Source organism: Chelonia mydas, chromosome 1 (genome assembly GCF_015237465.2).
Source record: "Chelonia mydas isolate rCheMyd1 chromosome 1, rCheMyd1.pri.v2, whole genome shotgun sequence".
Classification (NCBI taxonomy): domain Eukaryota; kingdom Metazoa; phylum Chordata; order Testudines; family Cheloniidae; genus Chelonia; species Chelonia mydas.
Window position 1 is genome coordinate 234,014,552 of NC_057849.1, and position 16,006 is coordinate 234,030,557.

The 16,006-nt window shown below is 42.6% G+C and overlaps 1 long non-coding RNA gene across 1 annotated transcript in view; it reads left to right on the forward strand.

The window, feature by feature from the left end:
* Positions 1-15,160, forward strand: part of LOC122464395 — a 36,274-nt gene extending 21,114 nt beyond the window's left edge. The window contains exons 2-3 of the long non-coding RNA XR_006288360.1: positions 14,400-14,476; positions 14,980-15,160. This is a non-coding gene — a long non-coding RNA (uncharacterized LOC122464395). The remainder of the gene's footprint in view (positions 1-14,399; positions 14,477-14,979) is intronic.
* Positions 15,161-16,006: the final 846 nt, after the last annotated feature.

The window sequence follows — 16,006 nt, forward strand, 5'->3', positions numbered from 1 at the left end:
CCTAAGAGCCAGAGGGACCTGCTGGGGGGCGAGGTGGGGAGTCCCGGAGATGCTTATCTGGGGCAGCTCCCAGGAAGCGTCTGGCAGGCCCCTCTGGCTCCTAGGGGTGGGGGAGCGTAGCTAGGGGGGGAGCAGGGGGAGCGGCCACTTCCCCCACTGATCACATCAAAAGTGGCACCTTAGGCGCTGACTCCGTGGGTGCTCCGGGGCTGGAGCACCCACGGGGAAAATTTGGTGGGTACAGAGCACCCACCGGCAGCTCCCCACCCCGCGCTTGGCCCCAGATCACCTCACCTCTGCTCCGCCTCCTCTGCTGAACGCGCTGCCCTGCTCTGCTTCTCACCCCCCCTTCCCGCGAATTAGCTCTTCAGCGGGAAACCTGGGAGGGCTGAGCAGCAGGCCGCAGCTTCACACTCAGGCCGAGGGAGGCAGAGGTGAGCTGGAGCGGGGAGCGGTTCCCCTGCGCGGCCCCCCCCCCCCCCGGTTACCTGCTGCAGTGCGGGCAGCCCTCCTCGCCCTCCCCCCACCCCCCACCCCCGCCGTCCCAGCTCACCTCTGCCTCCCTGGGCCTGAGCAGGAAACTGCGGCCTGCTTCTCAGCCTGCCCCAGCTTCCCGCGCGAACAGCTGATTCGCGGGAAGCCTGGGGGGGTGGGGTGGAGAAGTAGAGCGGGGTGGCGCGTTCAGGGGAGGAGGCGGAGGTGGACCGGAGGTGAGCTGGGGCTCGGAGTGGGGGGGGGAGCTGCCGGTGGGGCACCCACCAAATTTTCCCCTTGGGTGCTCCAGAGCTGGAGCACTCACGGAGTCGGCGCCTAAGTCGCCACTTTTGGCTGGTCAAATTTAGAAGCCCTTTTAGAACTGGTTGTCCCTCGTGGAACAACCGGTTCTAAAAGGGCTTCTAAATTTAACAACTGGTTCTAGTGAACTGGTGCGAACCGGCTCCAGCTCACCACTGCACATGTCCAACAAACAGTGCTTAAGAGGATTTTAGTGTTCCATAATTATATTAGACACAGTAGCAAATCAGTTTCTCTGAGTATTTGCACATCTCTCTGGCGCCAGGAAAAAAATTGCCATCAGTAAATTATTATTGGATTATTAAATTTTCTGTCAAAGAAAATGTTTGATTATGTGAAATGTGTACATGTGCTTCATCTTACTTTGACACATTCATTTTTTAATAATCCTCAAAATATGTTTTTTCACTCCATCTTTGTTCTTCATAAGGATTATTTGAAACCAGCATGTGATAAATCTCTGATGATACAGCATTAGAAGTTGAATGAAAAAGTGGACTATAACCTGCATCCTGCCTGTGAATTAAAGCCTTTAGTAAATTTATAATTAGTTGCTCTACCAATTTTCTTGGCTCAATTTCTTCATTAAAGCATATAAATATGCATAGTCTTAATTTTCTATAATATTAGATGGTTTTAATACCAATGGGTAGGAGATGCTTTTTTTGCCTCTGCACAATAAAGTATATCCCAACTCCACCCAAAATCAACACAACCCTGTGTTTCCATCACACATTGTCCACAGGACTTCCAAACAACATCAAGGCCAGTGCCCTGCCTCTAGTACTGGTAAATACCTGGGCCCATATCCTCGCCCGGTGCAAATTAGAGTAGCTTCAATGAACCCAATAGAGCTATGAAGATTTACGTTAGCTGATGATTCAGAGGAAGGTGAAAACATTGAAAATGCACCTGCACTCTTTCTTTGCAGCAAAGGATCTTTTCCTCTCCTTTTGTCTCTGATTCTCTCTTTACACAGTGGGAAGGGTGACAGGGACTTCTTTCTCTTTCACTTGCCTATGAGGACCATGACTGTCTCCCCTTTTTTCTCTAAAGAAGAGACTGGGGTCATTCTCTTTTTGTCTCCATCTGGCACGGGTAAAATGTGTCAAGGAGGGAGCACTTGGAGCAGTAGCTAAAGGGCTCCAGTGTCACTGGATCCCTTTGATCTGATGCTCTTACTTATAGGTCCAGGCACAGCTAGCAGATTGCCAATCACTCCTTCTCATACACATGCTCAGAGTCTGACTTCTAGCAGCACTAATGGGGCCCCTACATAAAAGTGCTGACTGTAGACTATACAGGAGCCAAAATCAGTGAGGTCAGTTCAGGTTTTGTTTTTCTGAATTCCAAAGTCTGGGATGTCTTGAAAAGCAAACTAGTTTGGGCCCAAATTTATTTACAAATTCTGATCTACCACTGACAGTGTTCCACAGCAACCAGAATAAAGAAGGAGAAAAAAATGCCCAATCATAGACCTGCTTTTATATTGTTTGCCTACCTGTGGGGGAGGGAAAATCTGTAGCAGAGGAAACTTTTCCACTGCTGATAGTATGAGGTAACAGCTCTGTATGAAGTATTTGAAAATGCACAGACTCTCTACTAATTATGCCTTGAACAAACATTTAATATAATTTCAAACTTCACTTCATCATACTAATAAGCTACAAGCTACTGTCCTTTGACCTAGAGCTTATAGCTCCCAGCAATTTCCTTTCTACTGAACTCATCATGATGTCTTCAGATGAGATTTTTTTTTATAGCATGATATTATTATTAATTTGGTCTTTATGTAAGAAAATGAAATACAGGAACTGCTACATGGAAGGTAAAACCAAGGATTCTGTTGTAAAAAGGATTTTTAATAAAACAGGGAAAGCAAATCCAAGTGACTTTTGAACACTGAATTTTCATCATAGACATTTTGAGTTCTTTTTATTTCTTCTCAGACTCTCTTGTTTATACAACTATTTCATCAACATCAAAAAGAAGTTAGATCTTGAAATGGGACAGGCATATCCTTAGCTATACCATACTATGTAGACCTTACCTAAAATAGAGGGGTCAAGTTGCAGTGCTCAGCACCTTTTGGGATATCGTCCTAAGTGTTTTTGGCATTTATGCTAATTTCTTTATTTATAAAAGTGCCCATAGGATTTTCTTAAAGGGGATCTAACAATTTCAGGGTTAAAAAACCCTACACAAATTTAAAAATTGTGTTTTTTTGTCATTTTTTAAATGAAACATTTTGATTTTTCCATTCAAAATGACTTTTCATTTTGAAATTCACTTCAATTTTATTGTAATTTTTAAAAAAGTTTTTAAAAGCTTGAAAAGAAGACAAAATATTTCATTTCAGGTTGAACAAAGCATTTAGTTCAAGCTGAAATGATTTTTTTTCTCGATATGACCAGCAAACCAAAAAAAAATTAGTTATTTGCATGGCTCTGTTTAAGAGGGGCAGTCAACAATGTAGCTTTCCCCCTTTTTTTTAGGGGTCCCTACACCCAATCTGACTTCCACCTGCTGCATATGATGTCCTTTCCCTCACATGCACTACATTGTGATGTCACACACACTGCTGCAGGCTGGAACTGTTCATGGTCAGTTCAATGCCATTTTAAAAACAATATTAAACACTATTAGAAAAAATCTCCACACCCTTCAGATGATTGTGTATGAATCCTCCATCTGCATAAATTCTCTGCTTCTGGCATGCCTTTTATACGTTGGGCTGGGAGACAAATGGGATCTTGAGGGTTTTTCTAATCTATTTTCTCCTGTCCAGGGAATAGGAGTTGGTCCTTGCAAGTGTCAGGGGCAAGAGGGCTCTGCTCCTTCTGTGTGATCCTGGGGCTCAAATTGCCCCAAAGTGGATGGGGAGGAGCTATGCCATGAACGTCCCTCCCTCTGCACCAGCTCACAGAGCTGGCTAGCTGTAGAGAGGATAGCATGCTGCACCATCCCTCTGCACTCCCACTGGGCTCCCTAGAGCTCTAGATTAGTAGTTCTCTACCAAGGATCTGGGGCCCCCTGGGAGGCCGCGAGCCGGTTTCAGCAGGTCTAGCAAGCATGGCTGGCATTAGACTCGCTAGGGCCCAGGGCAGAAAGCTGAAGACCACCATGCAGGACTGCAGCCTGGGGCCTTGAGCTCCAGCATCTGGGGCTGAAGCTGAAGACTGAGCAACTTAGTTTCACGGTGCCCCTTGTGGCGTGGGCCCCTGGGCAATTGCCCTGCTTCCTCCCCCTTAATGCCAGCTTTTATATGGAGAAAAACAATTGTTGTGGCACAGGTGGGCCATGAGTTCTGATAGCATGGGGCGGGGCTCAGAAAGAAAAAGGTTGAGAACTCCTGCTGTAGAAAATATTGTACCTCCTTGAAGCAAACTATGTGGTTCCACTGACGGGGTACAGCTCCACACCCTCCCTTAGCACTGTGACTAAATGCCATAAGATAGCCCTAAATGATCACCCAGGGCCTTGGTTTTTAAGAACATATTGCAATATATTAACATGAAATGTTTTGACCATTGCATATTCTTAGTTGTCAAAGTAGCTCACAAATTATTTTACCAGTTTTCTATATTTTCAGTTGAAATTTGAAGACTAAAGGCTGTGAACTAATAACAGCAGATTGCATGACCACAGTTTAAACTACATAGTGGGTAGATATAAACATATATGAATTCCTAATGTAATGCTTCTCCATTTGTAAGCTTTTAAACATACAATGTAGCATCTAGTCTGTCTGGTAGAAGGTTTTAATTTGTAATTGCCTGTGCACGCAGCACTAGCCTTTGAAATATTCTAGAAACTCGCTTTTTAATTCAGCAACTCTTATGCACAGGTCATGATTAGTGTTAGAGATGATAATACACAGCTTCATTTTGGGCTTCAGTCAAAGTGCTCACTAAATAAAAATGGCAATTTTCATACTGACATATAGATCTAATTTATACAGCACAAGTCTGTATACTTGTATAAAATGAAAAATGGTGGTGATGGTGGTAGTAATGTTAACAAAATACTTTGGGAATTTCACCTCAACAGGGTATATGAAGACATAGAACATTCAAGCCCCTTAAAACTTGTATGAAAGAGAAAAAGACTCTCCACAAACTTTGAAAAATGTGTTATTTTTCAAGAAAATCAAAAGAATACAAAACTGTCAAAAACCACCAGTGCTGGACAGAATTCTGTGATGCTGGCAGCAGAAGCCAGGAGCGATTAATTGTACTGTATTGGCAGCTGGATGAGTTTTCTAGACCTAGAGCTTATTCTCTGTCACAGGGGTTACTTTCAGAAATACACAAGCAAGTCCAATTTGGCACATGTCACAGTTGCACTGAACCCAGGAAAGAAAACAGACTTTGAATCTGATTAGAGAACATCATGTTCACCTGCGTCTATCGCCATCAGAGCAAACATGTCCTCTAGCAGTTGGCCTTGTTGCATTGGTTGCTTGAGGAAAAAATACACACAAGACAAGAAACTTCATAAAATAGAAACGCTTTGAGAGAGCAACCTCTTTAAGGGAGGCAGCACTTCAAAAAGGAGATGATGATGTTGCGCAGAACATCTGTGGAAGACTTGATTGCTAAGGATGCAGTTTATCACTCAACATGCCTTTCTTTCTACTTGAGTAAAATCAATCTTATAGCAAAACCATCTAGGTACATTGCAACAATATAGTCACTTCATGACACCGCCTTTTATCAGCTGATTGAAGTGACAGACAATGATCTTATGTACAAGAAAGCTCTTCTCCTCTCCAAGCTACTACAAAGATATAAAGCCCTACTTCCCTCCGGTGTAGAAACTGCATGTTATTCCAGTAGCACATTACAGGCAAGATTAGAAAAACACTATGGTTCTGCAATTTTATTCCATGCACAGCACGGACAATGCAAGTCTACCTTTATTCTGTGCAGGACAATAACATTAGCTGCTGCTAGCCAAGCTGCTAGTAATCTGAAGCAGGAATTTAAGTCATCCAAACGTTTTGTGGATGTTCTTCTGGCAAGTGAGCCTGATGAACCACTTTCAAATGAATAAGTAGTTTTATATAATGCTGCTTCAATCTTTCAGTCAGAAACAGCCAAAATGAAAACCTCAGAATATTATCCAAAGTCAGGTTATTGTAGTTTTCAGAAGTCAGCCCCTACTGGTGCAGGAGTTTGTCCTTTTGTTGATAGATATAGAGGTATATTTTGATGGGACATTTAGCTTTCTCAGCCCAGTCAAGCAAAACATTTGCTGACATGACCAAAAATACCAAATTTAAGTCTGACAAGAGAGAGACAATCAACAGCTATCAGTCCAGAAATTATTTTCTGTAGAATGATGCGGAGATGATGATTCAATGGTAATTGTTCCTTAGTCACCCAATATGACCTCTTCCTATGACCTTCATCCATGCTGATGGAACAATGAGAAGAACAGACAAAACTAAATTAGGACATCAGCTGGAGGCTCAAGATGAAAGAATGCATGAGCTAAGAGCATACAAAAAAGAAACTGTAGTGTACATCAGAGATGCCAAGACTGTCAACACAAATGATTGTTGGAGATAAATTTCACACATTCAGTGAATTGGCTGCTGAGTACTTGAGGCAGGTCCTAAAAAGACTTGACAAAGCTAATCGAAGACTTTGACAGATATCACAACAGTAACTCTGTGAAAACTGCAGAAGCATAATGGCACACAGGATCTACAGTTGGATGCAAGAAATACCCGATGATTTGTGGATAACCTTTGCCTCCACAGAAAAAGTTTCTAAACGTGGCACAATGGGCGGCAGGTGAAGCTTCCCCATTGGAGGCTTGCTCCCTGTGCCTCCTCTTTCGCCCACGGCCCTGCTCACATTCCACCCTGCTCTGCCCCAGTCCCAATCCCTGCTTTGCTCCAGGTCCCGCTTGTCTCCCTCCCTGCTTGTCCTCTCTGCTGCCGCTCACCGCATTCTTCCTTTCTTCCCCTCTCCCCTGTGAGGCTCCTACTGCCTGCTGCTCCCTGTGGCCCTCCTCTCCTCCACCCTCCTCCCCTGTGAGGTCCCCACCGCCTGCCGCTCCCCGTGTCCCTCCTCTCCTTCACTCCCACTCCGCCGTGAGGCCCCTGCTGCTTGTGCTCTCCACATCCCTTCTCTCCTCCACACACACCCTTCCCTTGAAAGGCCCCCACTGCGCACAAGGACGTGGTGAGTGGCAAGCAATGGGGCCTCGTGGGGGAGGGGGGGAAGGAGAGGAGGGATGCGGCGAGTGGTGGGGACCTTGCACAGGATGGGGTGGAGGAAAGGAGAGATGCAGGGCAGTGGAGGCCTCCAGAGATGGGGAATGGAGTGGAGGAGAGGAGGGACACACCAGGCAGCGGCAGGCAGTGTGGGCCTCCGTGAAGGGGTGGAGCAGTGACAGTAAGAGGTGGAGCACAGGCAGGGTCACCACGGCCCAGGCTTTCAGCGGCACGGCGGCCTCCCCTGACCTATTATACCCACTGCCTATGCATGGCATCCAACAAGCAGTAACTTATAAAATTCCTCTGTGAATATATGGTTCAAAATACACCTGAGAGTGTAGGTGCACACCCAACACAAATACTGCTTCTTGCTGCAGGCTTTTCCAATGCTATCATTAGTAGAAGTATGGAAGAAGCCCAAGATTTGTACAGTACTGAAGAAGAGGGTTGCTTCTATATGCTGTGTGTGCCGATAAGGCTTTTGGGTCTCTTGGTGTCAAAGGAACCATAGTAATTATGTCCCCTGTGTGGTAAACCCAGGACAAACAGCTACAAAAGGGAGGTAGTAATTAGTCCAGGGGTTTAAAAGGCCCCTCCCTATCCACTGAGGAGAGAGAATCATGGGGCAATAAGGTTCAGCTGGAAAAGGGGTTGCTAGGGAACTAATTAGGTTCAGCTGACTCCAAGTACTTGGGACCTTTTTAAACCCTCCCCTGCCTGGAAGGAGGGGGAAAGTGAGAGGAGCAGGGAAGTTGCCAGTAGCTTGTTTGCAGTAAGACACCAGGCCTTCCCAGTTGGGAGGCTGCACTCGCTCCCCAGAAGGGAAGGAAAATATGCACAAGGGACTGACTGAGGAGAGGAGTAGCAGGACCCTGTGCCACCTATAAGGATTCGCCTTGCCCCAAACCTGAGTCTCCAAGGCTAAAAGGACTGAGTCTTCTGAGGTGAACAAGGTATTCTGCCAAACCTGATACAGATGTTTTGGTCCTTGTTGTTGGCTTCTTTCCAGTAATGGAACATACAGATAACATGTAGATTGAAACAGGTACCATGACCAGCACAACTGACAAGTGTCACTTCATACCTGTGCATGCAATTTGTGATGCACTTACTCCAGACTTCTGTAGTATACTTTCTGCTGTAACAGCATTAACAGGATATGACAGTGCCATCCTTATTTGGTGTTGAAGAAAAATCTGTGTTTAATGTTGTCAAAACAAAGGGAGTTTACCAATTCAGAGTTACTGGCAAACTGGAAGAAGAGAGTAATGGACAATCTGCAATTTCTGCAGCAAGGAAATTGGTAGTAGTGATGTATGACCAGAGCGAGAAAGAAAAGGAGATCTACATAGACCTGAATTGCTTGTGCCTCAGTCCAGCCATTACAAAGGACAAGTCACTGGCCAAAGCTCCACCACGTGAGGACAGTTTTGGAGAGCATATCAAAAGAGCTTCTTTACAAACAAAGATTTGAATGTCTTCACACATAGGTAAACCAGTTATTGGATCACAATTGCAACATGGATTAAGAAATGTGGATGATGAACTACTTCTTGTATTCTTTAAGGGCCCATGACATCGGAGATTCTACATGACCTTATTTATGCTTGTACCAGTAGCGGTCACTGCATAATCAACTGTGTCTGTAGTCAGCACAATCTTCTCTGCACAGAACTCTGTATGTACCAAGGCAATGAAGACTGTGGTCACTCTGAGGTCACAAAGAAATCCAGTTTTATGTCCTGAAATAATACAAGAGTCATTAAACTAATACATTTCAGAGTGGTCATTTCATATGTTGAGTGTATCAATGTTTATCTCTGTTTCTATGGTAATGGCACCACATGACAGCTCCACCTCATAACTTATTTTAAAGTATACATAATAAGCTTTCAAACTGTGTATGATGTGCATGTGTGTAGAGAGGGTACAGTAAGTCAACCAAATTGGTGGTGTCTGCTGCTTGCCTATTAAGGGCCCAAGCCTGCAACAGTTCTGTGCAGGAAGCTCCCATTGAAATTGGAGCTCTTCAGTGGAACCGTTGCAGGATTAGGATCTCAGCTGTTAATGTGAAGCAGGGTCCCTTGTTATTTAGGGACATTCACTGTAGTCTTAAATTGTTCTGGATTTTATAAAATCTTTGCAGATCAACTTTAATTTGCATTCCATAGTGGAAAAAGAAGTATAACAATGAAACATTTGTCCCAATTACCAGAGTCTCGCAGGGATACACTGTCTGGTAGACACTGTTTCATTAGTTACTTTTAAAATAAGCATAATATGAAACAGTGAAACATTTAAAACCATAATAATATAGGACTGACTAATTTGTGCTTTCAGAATTAATATCTACCTGTTGAGCAGTCCACAAACGGTATAGACGAGGTACACCTTTAAACAGGATTGTTATACCATTGATCCATTAATTAGAGAACTCTAAATGTATCACACTGAATCAGTTCCTTGGCAATTATCTCAGTTGAGTGGATATGCCATTTATCATGTTGATAAGTGAATTCTAATACATTAAAAATTAATTTAAGCATTATCAAAATATTCATTATAAAAATAAACAAAAATCCCCCAAACCCAGGATATGAGTGAAAAACTTAATATTACAGAACATTGTACAGAATTAAGATGCAATATAACTTAGAAGAAAAGTATCACATTGCATAGAATTTAGCATGTTTCATAGATTATATGAATAAAACTGACAAAATGCAATGTGATATTTCAAATTAATTAACTGATGGGAAGGGTTAGAGCAGGGGACTGGTAGATTCCCATTAACCCTACTCAGGGCTTGATCCAAAGCCCATTGTAATCAATGAGATTATTTCTGGTGACTTTAATCTACTTTGGATCAGGCCTTAGTCTAGGTAGGTATCAGTTTACGCACCTGTAGTATTATAATGATCTCATAGGACTAGAATCATAGAATATCAGGGTTGGAAGGGACCTCAGGAGGTCATCTAGTCTAACCCCCTACTCAAAGCAGGACCAATCCCCAATTTTTGCCCCAGATTTCTAAATGGCCCCCTCAAGGATTGAACTCATAACCCTGGGTTTAGCAGGCCAATGCTCAAACCACTGAGCTATCCCTCCCCCTACATGCAATGGGACTACTGTACTCGCATCCTTAAAATTAAGTGTATAATTAAATGCTTTGCTTGAGTGGGGGTTTAAGTAGGGGAACCTGTGAACAACTGAAGGCAGATGAGGAGCCTACACATTTTAAATCTCACCCCCCCGCCCCGCAAATATGTTCTATTTTGCTAAGTACAGAAACAGAGCCCAAATAAATTAATTTGTTAAGAAAAAATCCTGCATGTTAGTCAGTGTCTATATCACCAGTCTACTGGCTATTTAAATTTGGTAATGGAAAAAATTCTTATACATAGAATATCAAAAAGTTGATTACACTCTTCATTGGGTTCTGCTAACTCTATATTTTGTAATGGATTTAGGCATATGGGACGACAGCCCAGAGGCTGAAATAACAGCTTGTCCTTTACAGGGTTTACAGATTGTAAGAACCATTTTGTTAATGTGTCTCCAAACTGACCTTTAGAGAGAGAGAGGAAAATAGGGAAGTATAGATGCTCAGATGAATATGTACTGCACACACAATTATAACTTCTAAAGGAATTGGATTGGGTAAGAATACATTAGCAGATAAAGTTAATTATTTAAGAAAGAACAACAGAATACATTTGCATGCAGATGTTATATAAGGAAAGCAATGACACTGACTGTATGTAGCACCTTAAGCTATCACATTTTTTATGAGCATGCAAAAACGATGAACAAGATGGAGACTTTTGTACAGATGGACTTCCGGCATTAACTCATTAACAGTACAGGTATAAATAACACTTGAAATAAACTGTGCTTTTCATATTAGCTCTCAACTGAGAATATAATGAAATTAAGGATGGGAATTTAAGGTCTTTTATGAAATAAAGTTCATAAGTAAGATTAATACTATTTAAAGCCAAGTGACAAAAATATTTTAACGATGTGTTTTCTTTCCCTTTGTATAATTCCATAATCAGAGGGGCTAGTGAAGGACATTCTACTAGTAGCTTATATACATTATTAAAGAGACAAAAACATTCTTCCCTCACCTATAAAATGCTATAAAACGAGAAAGAGAGTGGGAGAATTTATGACAAAATGTATTTATAATTAAGATTATTCCGTTAAGCGGGGTGACTATACCTTGTCATCTTTTTGATACCACATAGCTCTTAAAGTTTCTTCTTTTTATGATCTTTAAAGTGATCTGTGGCAACCCCTGCAAGGTCACTGGAGTCCAGCCAACTTCAGGATTCATGCAGCAAGACACGGCAGCTATAGGGCATAAAACAGGGTTTTTATTCCTGATTCCTAGAAGTGGTTAGCTCACGGGGATAAAGTACTAACTGTCTCTAGAGTCCAAAGTAAATTCAGATCATCTAACCCTGCATGCACCTCAGGTCTGTAAGCAGAGGCCCCCTCAGTCCATGTAGAATTTGTTCCTATTTGAAACCAAGGACCCTACCCACAAACCAAACGTCCTATGAAAGGCCTCCTGTCTGTTGAGTCCCAGATGTCAGCCCCTCCCTCAAAGACAAAGAATTTATGCACACCCTTTGGGCCAGGTAAGTAGTCTTCCTCAGTTTCAGGGAAGGTCAGTGTGGCGGACCAGGGGTATGTTTGGATATAAACATACACTCCATTTTGTTTGGTGAATACTCTGTTGTATTACAACCTCAATTTTGAATGTAACCTTCAGTGTAGATTAGCTTCCATTTTCTAGCAGATATTTGACACCTGATGAATAGACTATGTTTGAGCAATTGTTACAGAGCACTCAAGGGCCATCAACATTTAATGACTCTTCCCTACTGGAATAATGGGTTTTTGACCGGTTTGATTTTTTTATACTGAAGTACTGGGCAGAGGGAGAAGGGACTGGAGACTGGATTTTCCCTTAGATTATACCACAGAGGGAACAGGGGATTAGAATATGATTTAAAAGGGGTGCCTCTCTAAGCAAGACAGGCCAACAAATGCCAGAAGTCCAGGCCAAGCACACAGAAAGAGCTGCCTGCCCAAAGGACTTGGACCAAACCACAGGGATGGTAAAATCAGATTGAAGGGTATTATGTTCAAGACTTTGTTCTTTTCCCTAGATCTGTAATCCTTTTATGTGTTTTTTTTTTTAAGAGCAAAGTATCTGTGGTTAAAAGATTTCATTGACCAGTTTGTATTCCTTGCATTACTGCTGCATTGTCCCTGAAGGGTGTAACTGGAATATCAGAGCTCCCACAGCCAGGTGTATTTTGGGGAAATGTGTCTAAGCAACATGGGGCTTGGTAGGGCTGTGGCACTGGTTCTGGAGTCTAGGCAGCTGGATTTCAGAGTCCCATTGCCCAAGAAGTATGTCAAACATGGGATCTACACAATGGAATGTGCTTGAGAGACCCAGATCTAGGAACAGTGAACAGTCACTATCCAGGCTCAGAGGACTTAGAAGCACAAGGGATTCAGGGTTGGATCCAATCACAGCAGACTTCATCCAGAGAGCAGGATTGGGCTCTACTGTGACATCCAATAACCCCTTCTGTCCCTTGTTGGCATGAGGTATGGGCACCCAAGTGCAAATTTCATCAGACTTAACAGCCCTAAATTACAAGCTAACAGATATTTTCCCATTTTTAATTCCTTCTGTGGGGTCAACTTGTATTGACCATGCATTAACTTTCAGGTGGGGCTAGAGATGAGATGTTATGAAGAAGCCCTGCTCCCTTCTGGTTGCTCCCTATCTACCTTAAGTACTTACAGCACCCCCATTGCCACAATATATCGTGCCCTCAGATAACACTCTTTGTTTCCTTTAAAAGGCTCATCTACCCATTCTGAAATTAAAAAGAAAGCTGCACTTATTTTGTTCAGCACAGCAATCTGAAAGCCAAAGCTGTGAAATATGTTTCAATTAAATGTTGATATTCTTCCAATATTAATTCAGGTTGGAAACTATATAACTAGTCTCAAACTGAGCTGCAATGTTTTTGGTGTCGTAAAAAATGGTATTTTTCACCAGGCTGGTGCCAAGCAACAGTAGATGCATAGTTACTAACAGCCATAAAAGATCTGGGCCAAATCTGTCAGGCAGTTATATTTGTGCAACCCTTCTGACTTGTAAGCATTAGAGGAGAAAAATTAGGCCTTTAAGTTTAAATGCATTTCACATTTTAAAAATGGTGAGAATTGCTTCTCACCATGTAAATATTCAGAACACTGATCAGTGTTGTTTTCCTTTGAGGTGAATACTCACAGAGTAACAATCAAAGAGAATGGAAAGGAAAAAGCAGTTCATGGAAGTATCATATAGGAAGATGCTTGAATATGACTGTATCCTTACAAGCACAAAATAGTTCTTCAATAGCCCAAAGATATGCTTGGTGATAAACTAAGGGGTATTGTGTGCTATTTTACCTCTCTTGAACTGCCGTTGTTGGATGCATGAATTAAGTCCAAGCCTCCTCAGGCTAACCATGACCTCTTAAGTATAAACAATGATTCAAGTTTCAGTAAAATGTCTTGTACACACAAGTCATCTGGATTTGTTTCTCAAGATGTAATCAACATAGTGGGAAAACACTGCTTTCAAAAAATAAAATAGGCATGAGAAAAAACCTCAACTTATAGTCGTCCCCTTTAATCTTCATAAGAAAGCAAGTCTGGAATCTGAGGAGAGAAATTACTTTGATATGTAACAGCTAGCATGCATGAACACCCTCATTTCCCATATCTGCAGAGGATAAGGCAAACATTGGACAGTTTCTGAAAGGTGCTTTTGTTCAGATGATAGCTGAAGAGATGACTAATTGACCTTAGCTTCCAGATCCAAAGTGGCCCAGCTTAATATCTGCTACCCTCCCAGCATAAGAAATACTGAAGCTCATTCTTGAACTAGTTAGGTACATCCATAACATAAATCCAACATTTGAAAGAAAATTTTCTGAGTCTTGAGCTCTTCAAAAGGCATTGTTATAAATTTAAGCTATTGCAGGTGAGATCTTCAGGAAAACTCTGCATGCTGCCAGAGGTGGTGATGGAGGTTCAGTAAATGTCACTTTCTCTCAGAGCCATCACTGAACCAATATTCCAACATCATGTTATGGAGCACAGTGCTTCTGAAAGGGACATAATTTGAATTAAATATGAAAATGAGAATCTGACCACCTGTGGTCATTAAAAGATCCCCTGGCACTTTTCTTACGTAAAAATGTGCGTGCTGACTTTACCCCAACTTATAGTTTGCTACGTAAATCTCTTCTGTAGTTTCAGTTGTCTTATTCTCCCTTTCCCCTCTTAAAAACAGGTTAGTGATGCTGATACAGAATACTTACAAGCACAGCACATCAGAGATGACTGCATTTCAGCGGTGAAAGAAGTGATGTGAGTCTGTGTATGCTTATCAGTCGTCTTAAAAGAGCTTTGGAGCCTTTAGGAGTAAAGGTACTATTAGTTGGACTGCATCCCTCATGTGACAAAAACCCTCTAGAGCAGGCAAAGGGGGAGGAAAACTCCATAATGATGCCTTCTACTGAGTGGGGCCGGGGGTGGGAGGGAGCTTTGTTCCCCTGTGAAATGAACCAGGGGCTCCACTACTAAACCTGAAAGATATTGGCAGAGTCACAGGAAGACAGAGCTATACAAACAGATGTTCAATGGAGCTGTTCTACCAGGCACTTCTCCTGGCCACAGCTCATCAAGGTTTCGTTTAGAGAGAGATTTCCATCATGCAGGACACTCTGTGGGAAGGTAATAAAGTCCAACTTGTATTTACCTTTTCCATGGCTGGAGAAGGAAGGAAGAACATGCATTTTCTTCTGTCACCAACTCCACACAAGACAAGGTCTCCATTCCCCAACTAACCAAAACCTGTACTCTCCTTTCAGGCAGATCCTGACCTCCTGAAAGGCCTGCTGCAGAGCAATAAAAGGAAGGGAAATTGCAGAGGAAAGATGAGATCTGGAGTGCATTGTATGGCCCTAAATTATTAGGTATTTTTATTGTGTTCTTGCCAAAAAGAGAAATTGTACTCTAATTAGGAGAGTACAGAAGAATAGATATTGTAAAATTTCGTACATTTTTGTCTCAGAGTGACTTTCACGATGGGGGAAATATGAAAACTGAACATCTATATTGTAATGTAGCTGCATAGTCATTTTTGTGATTCCTTTTATGATAATTCATATTCAATATTTGTGTTTCAATAAGTGCACTGTTTTCACAATGCAAGATCAGATTTCCTTATTTTTGATATCACTGTCTGATGCCATGTAAAATTATGCAACATATTTCATCACCAATTTCAGAATGCATGTATACTTCTGGGTGCAGTGCATAACCAGGGATGGAGTCCTAGGACACATCAATTTTAATTAAATTATTATTAATGATAATGTAATGATCACATATTTAAATAAATATCCTGCAAAGCCAGCTGCTACTTTGCCGACTGTGCTCCCTCCAGCAGTACAGCCCTTAAAAGAGCCACCCTCATAAAGGCTGGGTCTCAACAGCAGCCAGGGGGATAAAGGGTGGTTGACCCATCAGTAATACAGGCACAGCAGGGAATGCTCTCCCTGCCTCATCCCCATGCCTTCATGCAGCCCATGGTGCTGTCTAATCAAATCTCCAGTGGAGAGGCATTTTTACAGGGCATCATCAAGGGTCACTGCCACAAGAGACTCATCCTTATGGAATGGGAGCTCCACATGGAGAGATCTGCATAAAACAATCAGACCCATCATCCTTAGAAGTGTGACCATAGGTGCCGTCTTTCTGAGTCGTGGGGGTATTTGACCCCTGCTCTGCCCCAGGCCCCGCCCCCACTCAACCCCTTTCCCCAAGCCCTCACCCCCACACTGCCTCTTCCCTCCCCTGCCCTGTTCTGCCCCCTCACCCTCTCCCTAAGTGCCT